Genomic DNA, 9,400 nt, shown 5'->3' on the forward strand with positions numbered 1-9,400 from the left:
AAAAAAAAAAAAAAAAGCACGTATTAGATTAACATAGTATGGTCTCACTTATATAAAGTAAAGTATGAACAACTGGCCAGGTGGGGTGGCTCATGCTTGTAATCCCAGCACTTTGGGAGGCCAAGGTGGGAGGATAACCTGAGCCCAGAAATTCAAGACCATGCTGCACAACATAGAGACACCATCTCCACAAAAATTTTAAAAATTAGCCAAGCATGGTGGCACACACATCTGTGGTCCCAGCAACTTGGAGGCTGAGGCAGGAGGATTGCTTGAGTCCTGGAGATCAAGGCTGCAATGAGCCATGATTGCACCACTGCACTACAGCCTGGGCAACAGAGTGAGACCCTGCCTCAAAAACAACAACAGGCCAGTCGCAGTGGCTCACACCTGTAATCCCAGAACTTTGGGAAGCCAAGGTGGGTGGATCACCTGAGGTCAGGAGTTTGAGACCAACCTGGACAAAATGGTGAAATCCCGTCTCTACTAAAAATACAAAAATTAGCTGGGTGTGGTGGCGAGCTACTGTCATCTCAGCTACTTGGGAGGCTGAGGCAGGATAATCGGTTGAACCCGGGAGGCAGAGGTTGCAGTGAGCTGACATCATGCCACCGCACTTCAGCCTGGGTGACAGAGCAAGACTTCATCTAAAAACAAACAAACAAAAACAACAAAATGAAAAATTGTCTCCTAATTGATAGGTAAAGCAATAGACACAGTGATAGCCAGAATTCTAAGATGACCTCCATGGTTTTTTTGCCCCACAATACTCCCATAATTATGTTACATTATATGGTAAAAGAGATTGTTGCAGATGTAATTAAAGTTATTAATCAGTTGGGCTTAAAATAGGATATTTTCTGGAAATATCCATTTTCTGGAAATGTATAGTCTTTGGAGGGAGAACAAAGTCTCCATACCAACTAAGACTGCATATCCCTCCACCTGCAATAGGATTTGTCTAAAAGTCAGATTTAATTAAAAAAAAAGTTAAAAGACAGTTCCTCATACAAAATTTGCATGAGTAAATGAATGAGTAGAAAAATGAAAAGATGAATTATGACTGGATGTTCAACTACCCATTGAATACCACCAAGCAGGATAGAAAAATATTGTGCCATTGCAGAATAATCCACAAACTACTTGAAAATAGCCTTGGAGTTTCTTTAAAAGGCAGGTGTGAACCATGTTGTAACCAGGTAATTGTGGTTTGATCAGAACCCCAACCGTTCCTTTGAGAAAGCCTCCCAAAGGCAATCCAGACAAGAGGTCCTGTAGTCTTAGCCAACAGGAACTCAGGCAGCTTAAAGCTCAAACCCACCTCTGCCCCCATTTCCCCAGAGACACTGTGCTAATAGCCCTGATGATAACAAGCAGCTCTGTGTGGCTACAGCTGCCTATTACACTGGTTGTGGACAAGTGTGATTCAGAAGCATGATGGATCAAATTTCTTATTTGAGCAGGAAGTTGATACCTAAGGAATGTAGCCTTGCAGCAGCCCCAAAAGACTTGACAATTGTGCAGGCCTCAGGGAAATGACTTTTCCTTTAAGAAAGCGTCCTTGGAACCTGATGAACTCCAAACACCAGCTATGGTTTGGACTGGGAGGTTTGAGATTCCAGCAGAAAATAGGCTATAGGATCAGAACCCAGGTTGTGGTCCACAGTGCCTCTTCCAGATTTTGTCATTAACTGACAACCAGATATCAGGGACTGCCTTCCTCATTTATTCAGACCAAACATACATCCCTGAAGTTACAAATTTCCACAGGGAAAATCTCCAGGCAGGAAGTTCCATTCATCAGGATATTTTTGCTTGCAAGAATTAGATTCGCGGCCGGGCGCGGTGGCTCAAGCCTGTAATCCCAGCACTTTGGGAGGCCGAGACGGGCGGATCACGAGGTCAGGAGATCGAGACCATCCTGGCTAACACGGTGAAACCCCATCTCTACTAAAAATACAAAAAACTAGCCGGGCGAGGTGGCGGGCGCCTGTAGTCCCAGCTATTTGGGAGGCTGAGGCAGGAGAATGGCGTAAACCCGGGAGGCGGAGCTTGCAGTGAGCTGAGATCCGGCCACTGCACTCCAGCCCGGGCTACAGAGCAAGACTCCGTCTCAAAAAAAAAAAAAAAAAAAAAAAAAAGAATTAGATTCGCAACTCAAATTACCTTAAGATTAGAAAAAAAGGTTAGGGAGTGGGGACAGTGTGGATTTATGGGATCATACAACTGTATCAGGTTTAGCTGGATCTAGGGGCTAAAATTATGTCAGGGATCTGTCCCCCCATCTGTTGACTCTGCTTTCCTCTGCATTACTTCAGGTGGCTTTTCTCCATGTGGGGACAAGAGAGTCACCAGCAGCTCAAGGCTTTCATTCCAACAGCTTGACAACCTCAGAGGAAGGAAAGCCTTTCTTTCCCAACAGTTCCTCTAAAACTCCAAGAATTGAGTCTCATTGGCCTGGTTTGGACTAGCCCCTCCCTGAACCATTGTCACTAGGATGGGAGCTGGCTAAGTCTATGTCTTTAATCTATGTCTTGTGGTTTAGGGAGGGCTTAGCTCCATGTAAGCCACATGGATTGAGAATGTGGGAGCAGTGGTTTCCCAGGAGGAAGTTAGGGTATTCCTACCATGGAGTGGTGGGGCTGGCGGCTTGGCCAGAGAGACAACAGTGGTGCTCTCCAGAAAGAACAGGTGGGACCCAGCCATTTCCTAGGGTTTTCTCCTCCCTTTTAATTTTTTTCTTACAGGGATTTCATCTTGAGCCCACCCAAAGAAATTATGATTTCAGGACGGTGCAGTGGCTCATGCCTGTAATCCCAGCACTTTGGGAGGCCGAGGCGGGTGGATCACGAGGTCAGGAGTTCAAGACCAGCCTGAGCAAAATGGAGAAACCCTCTCTCTACTAAAAATACAAAATAAGCTAGGCATGGTGGCCTGCGCCAGTAATCCCAGCTACTCGGGAGGCTGAGGCAGGAGAATCGCTTGAACCCAGGAGACAGAGGTTGTGGTGAGCCGAGATCGTGCCATTGCACTCCAGCCTGGGGAACAAGAGTGAAACTCCACCTCAAAAAAAAAGAAAAAAGAAAAAGAAAAAGAAATTATGATTCCATAGGTCTGAGGTAGAGCCCAGAAATTATATGTTTACAAAATTCCCCTAGGTGGTTCTGCTAGGCAGAGTAGTTTAGGACCCATTAATCTAGTGGACGACCTTACTTGCCTCTGCTCCCTACTCAAAATCAAAAGCAAGTATATGTGGGGCTCTAGCTTATAAATTAGGAATGCCTTTTTACTCAAAGGAGGTCAACATAAAGAATTGTCTTTAGGAACCAGACAGAGGCAAGTGTAAATTAATGAACCTGCTTTGAAGCCCATCCCCCACTTGCCCCCAATTCTGGACAAATAGGAAGTCAACAAAAGGCCCCTGTCTAAGACACTGGAGCAGTAGGCAGACCTACCATGCTCTTCACACAGGAGTTACTCATTAAGCCTCATCATGCACAGGGGGTAGGACCCATTGTCACTGTGAGCAGGGGATTGCTGTGGCCTGGTTCTACCTTGGGACCAGTGCTTATCATCACAGCCTGGGGTTGGACAAGGAAGGCCATTCACTAGAGCAAACACAGTTAAAAATGGATTCTGGCTGGGCGCAGTGGTTCATGCCTGTAATCCCAACACTTTGGGAGGCCAAGGCAGGCGGATCACCTGAGGTAGGGAGATCGAGACCATCCTGGCTAACATGGTGAAACCCCATCTCTACTAAACATACAGAAAGTTAGCCGGGTGTTGTGGGACATGCCTGTAATCCCAGCTACTCAGGAGGCCAAGGCAGGAGAATTGCTTGAACCTGGGAGGCAGAGGTTGCGGTGAGCCGAGATCGCACCATGGTATTCCAACCTGGCCAACAAGAAAGAAACTATGTCACAAAAAAAATAAATAAATAAAATAAATAAAATAAAAAAGAATTCTAACTCTGTGTGCATATGAATTTAGGACAAGCTGGAGAAGGATTAGCTGTGATGGTGGAAGGTGGAGGGGGTGGGCAGGATTGGATTAGCCAAGTCATTAAATCCCATTATCTGTAACTGGCCATAGGACACATCATTTCACTGCTATTTCTCACTATTTTTCATATCTCTGCCACCTATGTTGTACATTCTTTGAAGGCTGGAGCCCTACCTCACACCTTTTTGTGTTCCCACCACCTAGCCCAGTACCATGTAGGCTACAGTTTCTCAAGTAGTATCTGCTCATGTGGTTTAATAATCTTATTGAACATTTTCCTCAAAGCCCTTGAAAAGCAGAACTGACTGTAGAGCCTCTGGAGCTTTGGAGAGACCATGGAGTGCGGTATGAGTAGCCAGAGTACAGCTCCCAGAAAGCACAGTCAGGACTTGGGGCCAGCGTGGAACCTGGCCTAGAATAGACACTCAGAGCTTCAGAAAAGTAATGTGGCCTGCAGCAAGACCAGAAAAGGGGACCAGTGCCTCATATGCTGTCAGGTCTTCATGACCCTAGGAAGCAAATCAAACCACCCCCAGAAACGGTCTGAGTAGCCGTGGGTATGAGCACAGTATCTGAGAGCAAAGCACAGACACAAATTCAGGCTTCAGAAGCCAAACAAAAAGAAATGATAGTACCACCCTGGCCCTTTAATGATAAATGTTCTAATGAGAAAAAAAATGCTAATGGCACAGGTCAAACGAAGCTTTCCTGCTCTGTAAAAATAATGATGACAGTATAATTTGTTAACAATTAACATTTATGAACACCATGCACATGTGATATACAAGCATTGTTGAGCATCACATGATTAAAATCTTACAACCTTATGATGATGGTCCACTTTTTTTTTTTTTTTTTTTTTTTTTTTTTTAACAGTTGGTAGAGCTAGCTGAAGTTTTATTTTGGGGAAAAAAAAAAAAAAGACTGAATTATTTTGTAACTGGAGATATGGGCAAAGAGGGTGCCCCAGGCAGTAAACTCCCCTGCGGGTGGGCTGAGGGCTAGGGCTGAGCCTCAGGTGGGTCTCCCATTCCCTGTGTTCCCCTGCACAGTGGCCTCCCTCCTGGGCTCTGGGGCAGCCGCAGGAGGGGCAAGCTGGGAGGGGCTGCCGCAGCTGTTCACTTGGGCAGGATGTCAGAGGACTCAGACACTAGCTTCCCATTGTGGGTCTTGATCTTCTTCACAACCACGGCCCTGGTGGAGCTAGTGTGGCTGAAGGAGCTGGAGCCCAGGCCGTAGCTGAGGCCAAGGGCTTGTAAGGTCCCCATAGGCCAAGCTCAGACCACCTGCATAGCCACTGGTGGTCTTCGTATGGATACTCATTTCTGCATCCCAGACTCCAGCCGGCTCTCCTCGCCCTCCAGCAGCTTCCTGTAGGTGGTGATCTCGGTGTCCAGGGCCAGCCTGACATTCATCAGCTCCTGGTACTCATCCAGCTGTGCGCTATGTCCTGCTTGGCCCGCTGCAGGGCGGCCTCCAGCTCAGGCAGCTTGGTGTTGGCATCCTTAATGGCTAGCTCCCCACACTGCTCGGCATCTGCAATGGCAGCCTCCAGGGAAGCCCTCTGTCCTTTGAGGCCCTCAATCTCAGCCTGGAGTTGGCTGATGTTCCGGTTCATCTCGGAGATCTCAGTCTTTGTACAACGCAGGTCATCTCCTGCAGCGTCTGCAGCTCCTCATACTTGATCTGGTACATGCTCTCAGCCTCAGCCCGGCTGCGGTTGGTGATCTCCTACTGCGCCTTGGATGGTCCACTTTTATAGACCTCAGAAGAATTAAGAAACTTGCCCCAAGGGCCCCAGGTCATAAGTGGAGGGGCTGGATTTGAACATAGACCGAATGACCTCAGAACCCACATAGGAGACCTTCCACTGTCTATCCCTCTTAAGGTGACAAACTTTTTTGTGTGTGATTTGTGAATGAGTGAGACTTCTTCTTTGCCTCTGACTCTGCTGATAAAGACATTTGAGAGGGCCGGGCGTGGTGGCTCATGCCTGTAATCCTAGCACTTTGAGGCTGAGGTGGGCAGATTGCTTGAGCCCAAGAATTAGAGACCAGCCTGGGCAGCATGGTGAAACTCCGTCTCTACAAAAAGTACAAAAATTAGCCAGGCCTGGTGATGCATGCCTGTGGTCCCAACTACTTGGGATGCTGAGGTGGGAGGATCCCTTGAGCCCAGGAATGAGTGAAGATCACACCACTGCACTCTAGCCTGGGCAAAAGAGTGAGAATTTGTCTCAAATAAAAAGGTAGGGGGAGGGATCTGAGTGAGTAAGCCCCTTGTTCTGGCCCAAAGGAGGCCTGGACCCCAGGGTTCAGCTGCTTTCAGGAGGCAGCTTCTGAAACTCTAGGGCCCCTGAGTGACTCCTATAAATCAAGATAAGAAAGGCCTTCATGGTGGTGGCTAGAGTCTGGGGACTGAGTATCATGCAGGGGTTGTTGGGGGCAGATGAAAGAAGAGGGCCTTGGGGCAGAGAGAAGAGGGCTGTGTGCAGCTCTAGGGAGCATCTGAGCTAGAGTTCTCCAAGGCTCTTCTTTCTCCCCAGAGCCTCCAGTGAGGTTTGCACACCTTCCTGGCACTACGCCTGATAGGCAGAGGAAACCTTCCACCCAGGGCACAAGGGTGGGAAGGCTGGACTCTCAGAGGGTCTGTGTTCATAGGTGAAATCAAGACAGAGGAGGAAGGGACAGGGTAAGGGATGTGGAACTAGATGAAGACCCAGTCACAGTGGCAGTTTCTGGCAGCCACCTGCCTGGTTGAGATGGAAACGCTGATTCCAGCTCCAGCCCCCAGACAGGCTAAGAATATCCCAGAAAAGCAACAGCTACCACCCCCGCCCTTCTTGATCTGCTCCTACATCTGTAGTGCTATGCTGGGCGCCAGCAGGGTCTGGGAGGAGAAGGAGTTGGGGACGAAAGGGAGGAGGCAAAAAGGGGGCTTGGTGGAGGCAGAAGGTGAACCAAGACTTAAAGCTTCTGGTGAGTGCTGGGAGAACTGGACAGTGAGAGCTGTTCTCAGGGGACAGTAAAGGAGGTGAAGGCAGGATCCAGGGAGTTGAAGGGAGATCAGGACTGAGGATGGGAGAGGCAGAAATGGCCCCCCTTCCATCAAGGAAAGCAGCAGAGCTTATGGCAGGGAAAAGGAGTCACCAGTTCACCCCTGTCCTCTCTATCCCCTTCACCCTGGGCCCTCCAGCATCTCAGCACTGGTCCCTTCTCTCCCCACCCCAGAGCATCACATTCCTCATCTGTGCTCCCAACCCTATTCACTGTTCAAAAGAAACTATATTTGGGCTCCTTAATTAAGTCCTTCTAGCAAAGAGCCTGTGAAATGGGAAAGACATGAGAATTTGGGTCTCCCTCTTGACAGCTAGCAGCCCCTCCTCTGTCAATTCCTCTCTTCTCTCTGCTCACCCTCTCCCCCCTCCACTGTTATCTGTAGAGGGGTTCTGCTCCCCTCGTTTGTTTTAGTCACCCACTTCTCCCCTGGGGTAAGGTCCTCAGAAGAGGGAGGGAAGGCTGGGCTGGTGCATACCCACCCCCTCTGCACACCTCAGGAGCTGAGACTGATGGGCAAGGGAGTTGGGGGTGCCAGGGCGGGGGGCAGCAAGATCCAGGCATTCAGATGCCCAGGCTGGGTCTCCATCCTGGATGTTTTAAGAACCTATGTCATCATTAGCCTCTTTGTAGGGGCCCCTTGGAGACAGGGAGGTGCAATGACCTTGGTTTCTGGGGCCTTGATGTTTACTGGGGATATCCTGGGCCTCAGCCATCTTGCCTTCCTCTTCTTTGCCTTCTCACCTTTCACGGGCTCCTCTAAAGCTTGGAGGGACCTAGGAAGATTTACATTGCTGAGAGCCTAAGCTCCCCTCCCCTTCATCTCCTGGGCTGAACTGCAGAAATGCAGGCCTCACACGGATGCTGTGCACACAAAGACTGAGCCCATCAGACAGAAACAGATTAGGGAGAAGCACACAGGGCTGGAGCTGGAGAGTGAAACAGATTCACAGGACAATTTTGTTTAGAATCAGAACTGTGGAGTTGAAGGAGGCTTTAGGAATCCTCTTCTAGTCCAATTCCTAAAATGTTATCTTATTCTTTTAATATTCATTTTCTTATCTTATAATAAGCATCAAATCTATAGAATCCCTGCATTTTAATATGATGAAACCAAGTCCCAGAGAGCTGAAATTACTTCCCCAAGGTCATACAACCAGCAGTCATAGACTAGGACTCCTATCTCCTGCCTCCCTTCTCAGAAGGGAGATAAGAAGAGCCAAAGAGAGGCAAAGTGTGAGCAGCATTGTCTGGAGATGTTCTCTTAAAAGATGGGGCCCACCTGCCCAGGTGGGGTGAGTGACAGGAGCATCTATGGTGAATTTGATGGTGATGCACTCACCAATAAGGCCAAATGCTACCCAGGCTAAAACCTCAGTCTAGGCGCTCCAGTTCTTGGTCTGGGCCTAGAGTATTTGCTTTAAAGAGCCTTCAGGAATAACCAGTTATCTGAATAGGCACTGTTCTAGGTAATCTACAGAGAGATATAGACATACAAGGAGCCTGGCCTCAGGGGCTGTCCCATCTAAGGGAGTCTGATACAACCAGCACTGCCCCAGAGGAACATAAGGGAGATGGGCAGACAAGAAGCAACATAGAGATACTATTATAATGAAGATACATGAATCTTAGAATATGAACCCAAACATAACCTAACCAGAAGAGTACACTTGCAAATGTGGGAAAGCCATCACCCTTCTACGAAGTCCACCTCCTCCATGAAGTCTTTCTGGTTTCACTAGGCTTATTCCCCTTGTTCTCCCCCTGCAGAAACATAATAACCCTTCCTCTCAGCTCTCAATGCCACTGGCTTATATACAACAGCAATGTTGTTACTCTTTCTGGATCTCTTTGATTAGCTTGTCTGCTTGTCTTTAAAATTCCATCCATATCCATCTTACACATCTTAGACCCAGAGCCCAGCCCTTAACCAAGTTGTTATGCAGCCACTGTTGCTGAGGGGAAGAGGCTGGAAAGGCTGAAGTCAGAAAGAGTATTAGGTCCCTTCCAATCAATCAAAAAAAAGGCTTCTTGGAGGAGGTGAGATTTCAAGAGCTTGACAGTCTGAGAGAGGGTTCTGGCCCAGTGGAAGGAGCTCAGAGATTCCGGAGGGATAACCATAGCAGGAGAGTGGGGAGCATGTGAGCCAGAAAAAGGGTTAGAGGCAGAGCAAGGTGGAAAATTAGGAGGGGGAGTAGGACCCTCTGAGGCACCTGGTTTGGGGTTCCTGAAGCAGAGGAGGAAATTCTTGGTTCTGACCAAGAGGACAGTAGGAGGTCAGAGCTGGGCCGGAAGTAGGGTACCACAGTGATGACACTCTGTGGGTGCTGCTTAGAAGACAT

The 9,400-nt window shown here is 48.3% G+C and overlaps 1 pseudogene; it reads right to left on the reverse strand.

The window, feature by feature from the left end:
• Positions 1-4,986: 4,986 nt before the first annotated feature.
• On the reverse strand, positions 4,987-9,400 carry LOC144333284 (keratin, type II cytoskeletal 8 pseudogene; annotated as a pseudogene).

The sequence above is a fragment of the Macaca mulatta genome, chromosome 12 (assembly GCF_049350105.2).
Source record: "Macaca mulatta isolate MMU2019108-1 chromosome 12, T2T-MMU8v2.0, whole genome shotgun sequence".
NCBI lineage: Eukaryota > Metazoa > Chordata > Mammalia > Primates > Cercopithecidae > Macaca > Macaca mulatta.